The following is a 10,169-nucleotide window of genomic DNA, read 5'->3' on the forward strand; positions in this document are numbered from 1 at the left end:
AGCAATTGCACTACTAGCTATTTATCCCAAAGATACAGATGTAGTGAAAAGAAGGGGCACATGCACCCCAATATTCATAGCAGCAATGTCCACAATAGCCAAACTGTGGAAGGAGCCGAGATGCCCTTCAACAGATGAATGGATAAAGATGTGTTTCATATATACAATGGAATATTACTCAGCCATCAGAAAGGATGAATACCCACCATTTGCATCGACATGGACAGAACTGGAAGGGATTATGCTAAGTGATGTAAGTTAAGCAAAGAAAGACAATAATTACATGGTTTCACTCATATGTAGAATATAAGCAATAGCATGGAGGACCATAGGGCAAGGGAGGGAAAACTGAAGGGGGAGAAATCAGAGAGGGAGACGAACCATGAGAGACTATGGACCCCAGGAAACAAACTGAGGGTCACAGAAGGAAAGGGAGTGGAGGGTGAGGTAACAGGGTGGTGGGTATTAAGGAGGGTACGTGTTGTGATGAGCACTGGGTGTTATACGCAACTAATGAATCATTGAACACTACATCAAAAGTTAATGTTGTACTGTATGCTGACTAAATGAACATAATAAAAAAAAATATATGCATCAGAGGTGGGACCAACATTCAATCCTGGTACAAACAGGACCCAGATCCAGGACTACGGTTCTTATTCCTGCTTATTACACAGATGTACGCACGCATAAGGCACGGAAAATATCTAGGGCTAGGGGATTATGTGTTTTCTGAGGATTCGTTCCCTTTACAAGTTAAGTGTTTTTGTTTTTCCTAGTTTCTGTTTTCTCTGATATCTGTCCACCAAGCTATCCAATAACAGGGAGCAACATCTTAAATTTCTGTAAAAAAACAAACATTATCGAGCTCAAAGAAATCAAAGAACTTCAGGATGATCTGGTCCAAGTCATCATCACCTCCAGTCCTCCAGGATAGTATTTTTGACATAGAAACAGGTCATGTTAAAATCAGAAGTGAGGACCCATTACTGCTCAACTGAGCCTTTGCCAGGATTATTTTTGCATCATTTCAGGGGTGTCCACAACTTGTCAAGAGGAGACCGTACGTGGCTATTTCCTGTAGGCTACCGATTTATTTAGAAGGGATATCAATCAGAGCGAAAGGTAAGGTGGCAGCTGAGAGCGCGAGGAGAAGCATCTTTACACATTTTTCCCCTTGCCCCTTACTTCGTGTATAAAAGCTGATGCCAGTCTGTGCAGGTAGGACTCTGCCAGAGTGAAGGAAGATGACCAATCCTTGCTATGCCATAGATTCTTTATACTTAGGCTTACATCTTCCTTCCTTCCTTCAAAAAAAAAAAAAAATTTACAGCAATTATTTATGAATTTCTGGCCGTTTCAGTTTCCTATTGCTGCTGTAACAAATGATCACAAACTTAGTCAGTTATAACAATGCAAACTTATTATTGCACAGTTTTGTTGTGAGAAACAGAACACGGGTCACCCTGGGCTAAATCAAGTTTAATATCAAACAGGGCTGCTGTGTTCCTTCCTGGAAATTCCCCGCAATAATCTGTGTCCTTGCTTTTTCTAGCTTCTGGAGGCTGCCCGCCTACCCTCCTTGGTTCGCGGCCCCTTCTTTCATCTACAGAGCACATCACTCCAATCTCTGCTTCCATTGTCACAGCTTTGCTGATTCTGACCCTTATGTTTTCCTTTGCTAAGGGTCCTTGTGATTGCATTAAGCTCACCCAGATGACCTAGGATCATCTTGGCATCTCAAGATCCTTAACTTGGTCACATCAGCAAAGTCCTTTTGCCATGCCACACTCATAGGTTATGGGGATTGGAGCATGGGCACCTTTGACAAAAGGGGGGGGCAGGGGAGACGTTATTCACCTACCACACTGAGTAAGGAGCTGTTTACAAGGTTTTGGCTCTCTTGCTTCTTGAACCAAACTACTCCGGGAAGACCACATCTTCATCTTTTAGTCAACCCTGGACAACATCTTAGACTCCAGTTTGTATGAGCTTTAGAAAGCCAGACTCTTAAAAACCACCAAAGGAGTGTTTCAGCTAAGACACGCATGTCTTTAGAGGAAGGAGGCAGATATGATTGATAAGGTGCTGAAAGTTAGCCTGTCTTTGCACCATTAGATTCTATGTAAGTTTCTTGTAGCTCCAGCAGAGCAGAGCATATTTCCTCCTGCAGGGTAGGCATATAGTAACTTTTATCTTTATTGAAAGAGTTAATGAGCCTATTATAAAAATAGGTGTAATTTGATATGCCAGTATTTTTGCATGGCAGGATCAAAATTAATTTAAAAATAGTAGGGTTCTAGTCAGACAGAAGGGACATAAAGCACTCAAAATTGGAAAAGTAGAAATTCATTTTAGTCCTCCAAACAGCTCAGAAAACAAAACAAAAACAAACAAGTGAAACTATTTATAACAAGCTCCCACTCTTTACAGTACCTGTTATATGTGTTACATATACATTTACTTGAATGCTTGATAATAATGTGAAGGTAAAACATTTAAAGGCAAATCGACCCACTTTCCTGGCACAGTAAATAAGGTCTGTGAAACTAGACATAGTAATTCAGTGTCATTCAAATAACACATTTTATCTTTTGTTTACCACCTGCTCCCATTCTTTCCTAAAACAAACTTGGCAACCATGCCTTGCTCATTTCATTTCATTTTCTATGAAAGTAAAATCTCATTCATAATCTCCACATCCTACAAGTCACTTGTAAATCTGATGTAGGTAGGCGCAAATTCATTTCCACCCACACAGTTTAAGGTTTTTTGTTTTGTTTTGTTTTGTTTTGCCCACCAATCAGCAATAATAATAAATAATGTTTAAGGTTTTCCCTAACCCCTGCCTCTCCGGCTAGATGCGGAAGCAGTAGCCCTTGTCCCCACCACCAGACATTTCTGGACTGAAAAGTGTCTTAGTTCTGTAATCTCAAAGAAAAACTCATTTTCTTATGCACTTTTAAAATTAATGGTCTATAATGCATTCTCTTTATGAGTGCAAGAGCATAGAATACAAAAACAAATGCTTATTTGTTCTCTCTGCTGAAATTGTCTAATGTCAGAAGAAGAAACTTTGCTTTCCACAGAAAATATTGGCTTCCCCATTAGCCATCTGCTAGATGGTGGGAATGTTCTGTGTGGCTTTCTCAGCTGGAACATTTGGAAAATGAATACATTGTTGCAAGAACTCACATTGTTGGCCATAATGTTTGTGATAATGTTGTTGACTTACCAGATGTCCTGGAAATTCCTGGGGTGGAAGTATTTCCAGTCGTTCCAAACCCCTCCGTTTCGCTGCAGAATGGTGTTTGGGATATACGACTTTCGCTATTTCTCACGGCTTACCATGGTATTTTTCATTCGGTCATTCTGAGACTAAAACAAGATGGGAAAAGATACCACTGAACTATTCCTGTTCTTCCAAACTCTGCCCTGCTCCTCAGTGCGTCACAGATCTCTAATTTGCCATTTTTCAAAATAATTTCTTCTCCAACCCCAACTATATGCATCTCTCTGTATGTAAGATTAAATAGCATGACCTTCCTAGTACTTGTCTCCAGCTGGTAGGAAAGCAACAAAGTCTAACAGTTGAATGCTTTGCTCACTCATTATGCCTAAGGAGCTTGTTTGAAATGTGAATAACTTCTGTTTTCAGCCCTGGCCCTCCCTTTTGAAATGAGATTAATGAAGTGATGAATAAAGTGAAGAGTCCTTTACACTTTGGCATGAAAATAGATTAGACTTCTTCTTTTGCAAATGGAATTATCTCTTACAGATCTGCTTCTCTACCTGTTCGCCTTTCATTTAAAGCAACAGAATTCTCTGAGCAGAGCGGGGGGGGGGCCTTAGTCTGGATGGGAATCCATTTTAATATTCCACGGAATTTTTTTTTTTAAAGATTTTATTTATTTATTTGAGACAGAGAGAATGAGATACAGAGAGCATGAGAGGGAGGAGGGCAGAGGGAGAAGCAGACTCCCTGCTGAGCAGGGAGCCCGATGTGGGACTCGATCCCGGGACTCCAGGATCATGACCTGAGCTGAAGGCAGTCGCTTAACCAACTGAGCCACCCAGGCGCCCAATTCCACGGAATCTTGACTGTCGTGCCAATCACACATGGCTATGTGTCTTTGTCAAACTCTACTACATGATTCATTTTTATCCCTTACTTCTATCAAAAGGACATACTATAAAGGTTTACATCTCCGAAGATTTTTAAAGGCAATTTAATTTATATTCGAGTACCCTATCCTACCACATCATTCCAGTTCCGTTTGCTCTTTGGAGTCACATGGTTTCAAGGCAAAGGGGTGGGCTGTCTGGCCTCATGTCACTCATCTTTGCAAGCACCAATAGCTACCTATCGTCCATCTTGGTGCTCTGCTGTCAGCTATGCCACAGCGATGACCCTGTCCCAGTGGCCCCCTCAGCTCTGCTGATTTCTTTCTGTTGCCTGTGGACGGGGGAATATCTGATGAGCTGTCTGGGGCATGTGCTCTCAGACGGACCCCAGAAGTTAGCCTTCCCCTCACTGGGCTTTTCCCTGACAAAGTGGACATAAGTGTTTTGCCCTTAGGTCTCACACCCTCTACTTACGTGGTTCTGCCTCCACAGTGCTCCCTACAAACAAAGCCAGGCCACTCCCCATCTCCTGGGCACACTGAGGTCTCTGTTCTCCCTTCCCCTTCCTTCCTCATCATTCTACCTTGAGGAATCCATATTCTGGAGGGCATAGCCTCTATTAGAACAATCTTCTAAAAGGGCCCTTTTGGGGAACGTACATCCCTGCATATGACTTTTCTCACCCCCATCCTTCCCCTGAGGTGAGAACTACAAAGCCAGCTAACTGCTTGAATGCTGGAAGGGAAGAAGGAGCAAGGAAACATGAAAGACATTTAAAAGCATCTGGTAATATCTCAGTCATATCATGCCACCATCGAGCTAGAAACAGAAGAGAGAAATAAACAGACAAGAAGGCCAAAATGGAGGATGGAGTGTCAATAACTTTTTTGGTAATTTTCTGATATTCTGAGAATTCTGCTCCAACTGCCTTTGATAGAGGCTGGTATCCATACAACACACCTCACACCTCCTCATTCTGCCCACTGCTCGATGTGCAAGCACCCTCGTATTTCCAACCTTGAATTTGATAATTGCCGAGAGTTATTCAATCTATGATTAAATTAATGAATAAATACAAATTGGTGACAGAAAAAACATTAACCACCATCTCATTGTCCTTTAACACTGTATGTTGTTCCAATGGAAAGTTGTTTTTTTTTTAATTAGCAAGTGCCATCTACTTTGAGAATATCCCCATAAGACAGAAAAATCATGGAAATGTAGGGCTGAAAAAACTTAAGGTTATCTAATACAGTGGTTTTCAAGCTTGACTATACCTATTAATCACCTGGGGAGATTTTACAAATACATATGTAATCCATCCTACCCTAAACTAACGGATCAGGTAAGTCCCAATCACTGATATGTTTTAAAAGCTCCTTAGGTGATTCTAACACATTGGGGGTGGTGAACCTCCCCCATTTACACAGGTGAGTTGTCATTTATCCAAGACACATCGTCACAAGTGAAAAAGCAACAGGTGACAACTGCTTCTCCTGACCCTTTCTCGTATATTCTTCCCACCACACCCCCACTAAATCCCAACATTATAAACCATCTCACAGTGTCCAAAGAGGTTCTATTCCAGTTTATTTCAATATTGAAGACAACACATTAGAACAGTATCAAATTTCATTCTCATGGTTGTCTCACTTCAAAAGCTCTAACATTTCCCCAAAGAATTACTCCACGGCCCCCCACCCCCACCCGGTCCCCATGTTTGATAAATGTTAAACAACACCTTTATGAGATGGCATTCCATTCTAGAGTGACATTTAAAAGCTCTGAAGTTTAATTGCTGTAGATAACCATCGATCATTGCTGGGATGCCCCTGCGACAGTGGACTTTGAGGTATGCCATCCATCTCCTGGCGGTCCTGTGGCTGGCCGCCTTCCCCTCTTCATCACTGCTTGATGGGGCTGATGGGGATCGCTGCCGCACTTCCAGAGAGCCTCCCATTCCCTCACCTGCTCTGCATGACTACTGAACTGAGCCGTGTTGTGACAGTCTGCCTGCTCTTCCCTGCTCAGATTAATGAATACAGCTTTAGCTGTTAATTCAAAGCTAGTCAAGCTTGTATCCAACAATTAGAGACCAATTTTCATCTTCAGCGTGAGGGTATGTGGGGAAGGGTGTGGGAGAGGAGTGCAATTTGGCGTGATTCTTTACATCTGGGGTGTGCGTGAAGAAGGAAGAGTAGGGGATCCTGAAGACAGTACCAGAAACTCTCATTGGTCTGGCTACAACAAGCCAAGCCGTTTCAAGCCTCCACTTCTTTGCCAGCTACAGTGATGCGACCCCAGGGGTTTGAGCTTCCTGCCCTGCAGCTAGACTGCAATCCATCAAAAATAACAAGCACACAGAAGGCCCCTGTGCACTCCTGCCTTCGAGGAGGGTCAGCAGCTAAGGCGGTCTTTGAAAGGGCTTTAGAATCAGAGCCCCAAATTTCCCACTCCTCTTTTCTTCCCTCCACCATAAGAAACGAAATGTTTACTTGTACACAAAATTATGTAAGAGACCTCATCTGCCCCCTTTCAAGGTCATCCAGAGCACCAAAGACAGAATACTCAAATTCTCAACCCTGAAATGTCCTCCCCAGTAAAGCAACGCCTACAAATGCTCTGTCTTGCACGGAAAAGCTATATATGGACCCCAGGTGCCAAATACTGTCAAGATGCTCTCCTCCTGGAATTTCTATTTACAGAAAGGAGAAAACAGGAACTACCAGAGCATTCCTGCCCCTGGTTACTGATGGTAGAGGTGGTTCAGAGGCACACATGCCCATCCAAGGTAAGCTACACCTTTGCCCTGGGAACAGAAATCTCTCCCAAGTCATTTTGACTGATTTTACCTTTTAAGCAGGTGGCCTGGGGTGGGAGCACAATACATAGCAGTCGGCGGTAGTAGGTAATGTTGATAAAGTCTAGTTACTTGCCTTATTGAATTTCTTTTTGCTCTGCTGCAGTATTTAGCAGATGTCTTTGGCATCGGATTAGCTCGGCTATGCAAGGAAGGATCAAGAATGGAATTGCTGTCCCCTCCTAAGCAGCGCACCCACGGGGACCACGTGGAGATGGGAGAGGTCATACCATCTACGTACCTCCACCCACAGGTGAAAGGCAGGAAGAGAGTCAGAAGCAGCACAAGCTATAACCCTTTCTCCGGATCTCCATGAGGCTCAAATGTTTGAAGTCTCTGTTTGCTACTTTTAAGGGGTGTCAATTATTTTGTCTGAAAACTAGCGATTAAAAAGACCTAACTTACAGAACTGATGCTGGCAATAAATGAGATAAACGTAAATCAGGTAGCGTAGTGTCTAGCACATAGGTTGAACTTAATAAATGATACAGTGGAAAACATATCAATAATGGGTCGTGTCTCCCTGGGAGTTTACACCTAACTGGGGACACATACAGTAATGGAGCAAATAAATAAATGGTTATACATTGAGTAAGGCCTAGCAATGACGGAAGAAACAGTGACTCTGATAGAGAATAAGCAGGAAGGAGGGTGGTCGGGGGAGCCACTGTGAGGAGGGGATATTTAAGCTGCAGCCAGACAAGGAGAAGCCAGAAGAGCCGGACGTGGGCAGTCCAAGCACAGGGAACAGAAACCACAAGACCTACGAGGCGGCAAAGACAGGAGAGCAGCTGGAACGTGGACATCCAAGGGAGAGAACAGGGTGAAGGGGGGTGGGACAATTTTGATTGTGCTTCGAGTTCTTGTTCCTCCAAGTGTGGTCCTGGCATCACCTGGCGCTCGTCGGAAATGCAGAAATTCAGGCGCCACCCCAGACCACCCAACCAGAATCCGCATTTTAACAAAATCCCTGGACAATGCCTTTGCACGTTCTGAGATTAAGAACACTGCTTTAGGAAGCCGCTGAAAAGTTTAGGTGGCACAGTGGTGTGATGTGCTTTGCATTTTTAAAAGATTCACTCCAGATGCTATGGTGAAAATGGATTAGGAGAAATAGAGCATATTTTTACTGCTATTTATGATTACTTTCCAAGTTACCTGCCTAGTTTACCATGCCTTCTCCTTCCAAGGCGGGGTCCTGCTGTAATCTGGCCATTTTCCACCTGAAGTCAGCCCAGAGGCTACTGCCCTGCTCTCTGCTTATCCACTGCTAAGTGCCACTGTCCCCCTGCCTTGTATTTTCAAGTATCACCCGTTCCTGTGTTCCCCAGACCTCAGCTCTGCCCACCACATCAGGAAGCCCACCCTCTCACATCCTGATGAACCCCTCGGAGGCTGGAGACAGCCCTGCCTTTGATCGTGCACCCCACACCTTCAGCTGGCTCACTGCCAGACCGGGCCTCTCCTCAGAGGTGGTTCCTGGCCACACCTCTCTGTTCCTACGGCATAGCCCCCATACCCCAGGAATTCAGAGACCAAGTGAAAAATGAGCATTCCTAGCCACTATAATTAGATTCCAAGAGGAGAAGGGACTTCATAAGTAAATGCCAACCATCTTCATATTAAAAAAAAAAAAAAAAAAAACGTTTTTAATCGATTGTTGGGGGTGAGCTGTTAATGAGCTAACCACTTTTAATTCAATATTTGACAGTAATTGCAACAGAATTACATTTAACAAGAGAAGAACCTCTATGGCTTTTTAGCAATCAGATGAGGTAATAGAACAGTTGTTAAGGAACTGAAATATAATCAAAGGAGCCTTCATGTCTGTTGCTGAATCTGAGTGACAAGACTACCAACAGTAAGCCCAAAGATGGCTAATACCAGTTGTCTGGAATAAGAAATACAAGATAGCCCTGTGCTTAGTGGAGAAGAGTCTAAATGCCTAGGCTGGTGGAGCAGGTAGGTTGTTGAGGACAGATGGAGATCTTGCTCAGCTAAAAGCGGTCGAGGAGGCCGGGAGCCAGGGGCAAAAAAAAAAGGGGGGGGGCGGCATTTCTTAATGATTTCTAGTGAAAGTTCATAGGTAACTTTTGCAGCGATACTACCAGTACATTGAATCCCTCCCCATTCCGTGGCCACGGTGCAGATGCTTTTCCCTCATTCTGTGATGTGCTCTGGAGGGCAGGCATCGGGCACGTTGGTGCTCAGCACCCTTCTCAGAATGGCATCATGAAGCAGCCCTTATATTAGCAGAGTTCAATCGGCCCTGTGAAATGAGGGCACCATTAAAAGGGGGGTGTTTATCTGAGAGAGGTGAGCCGGTGAGAACATCACGAGGGTTGAATCAGGTCGCACTGCATCTCACCCTTGGGAGGTCTGAGTTAGGCAGCTGGGGACACCACGGAGGCATGGCTCCGAAATTGTTTTCATTTCGCACTTTCTTGAAACCCTCTGAAGAAGCTCACCTTTCTCACCTCAAATGGCTATGTCATCACCTTTATTTCTGCTCTGACTCTGGCTTTAATGGATTTTCTGAGCTTCTAGCTTTGAAACCGTATAGAAAGAACAGCCTCACCCGAGTACCACAGCTGTTAGATCACATGTCATCCGTCCTCAGGGACAGCTTTAACTTGAGAATGATGTTCACATTTGGGGGTTTAAAATCAAGCAAACAGATTCCATGTATTTTCGATGGTCTCTAAAAGGAGCTTCAGGAAGACGACTCTTATTTGCTCTCAATTTGACACTATATCTGTTATAAAACAAATAAAGGAAGTCAAAATGTCATTTTCGACGGTATCTTTGGGGGGAAATAATGTTAGAAGGGAAAAAAAAATCGCTAACCAAATATTCACATTGCTTTATAAGGGAAAAGAACCTTTGGATACAAAGTTCATATTTGACAGGTAATGTGACAATAAAAGGGGGAGAAACATGAATTAAAATGCAATGAAAAGTTCATATTCTCCGTGCACAGAAAAATAAGTGAATGTCCTTAAATTGATCAGCTCTCCAGCTGGGAGGCTTCAGATGATTGATGAATGCGTGATGGTTTTTCTTTTAGATATATGTTGAATCATGGTGAGGAGATTAATTGGAGTCACCTTTTTAAGAGAATACATAAATGCATTTGTAATGTACTGTGCTTTGCTTAAAGTAGAAACTTAAAAGTGCTTTTACA

At 43.2% G+C, this 10,169-nt stretch overlaps 1 long non-coding RNA gene across 1 annotated transcript in view; it reads right to left on the reverse strand.

Moving 5' to 3' along the window:
- The window catches only part of LOC135363742 (uncharacterized), a 28,343-nt gene extending 18,463 nt beyond the window's left edge, over nucleotides 1-9,880 (reverse strand). Inside the window, exons 1-2 of the long non-coding RNA XR_010409798.1 lie at nucleotides 9,564-9,880; nucleotides 3,236-3,378 (exon numbers count right to left, since the gene is read on the reverse strand). This is a non-coding gene — a long non-coding RNA (uncharacterized LOC135363742). The remainder of the gene's footprint in view (nucleotides 1-3,235; nucleotides 3,379-9,563) is intronic.
- Nucleotides 9,881-10,169: the final 289 nt, after the last annotated feature.

This window comes from Mirounga angustirostris, unplaced genomic scaffold, assembly GCF_029215605.1.
Source record: "Mirounga angustirostris isolate CCGP_5_RB_7025 unplaced genomic scaffold, mMirAng1.0.hap1 SCAF_3, whole genome shotgun sequence".
NCBI lineage: Eukaryota > Metazoa > Chordata > Mammalia > Carnivora > Phocidae > Mirounga > Mirounga angustirostris.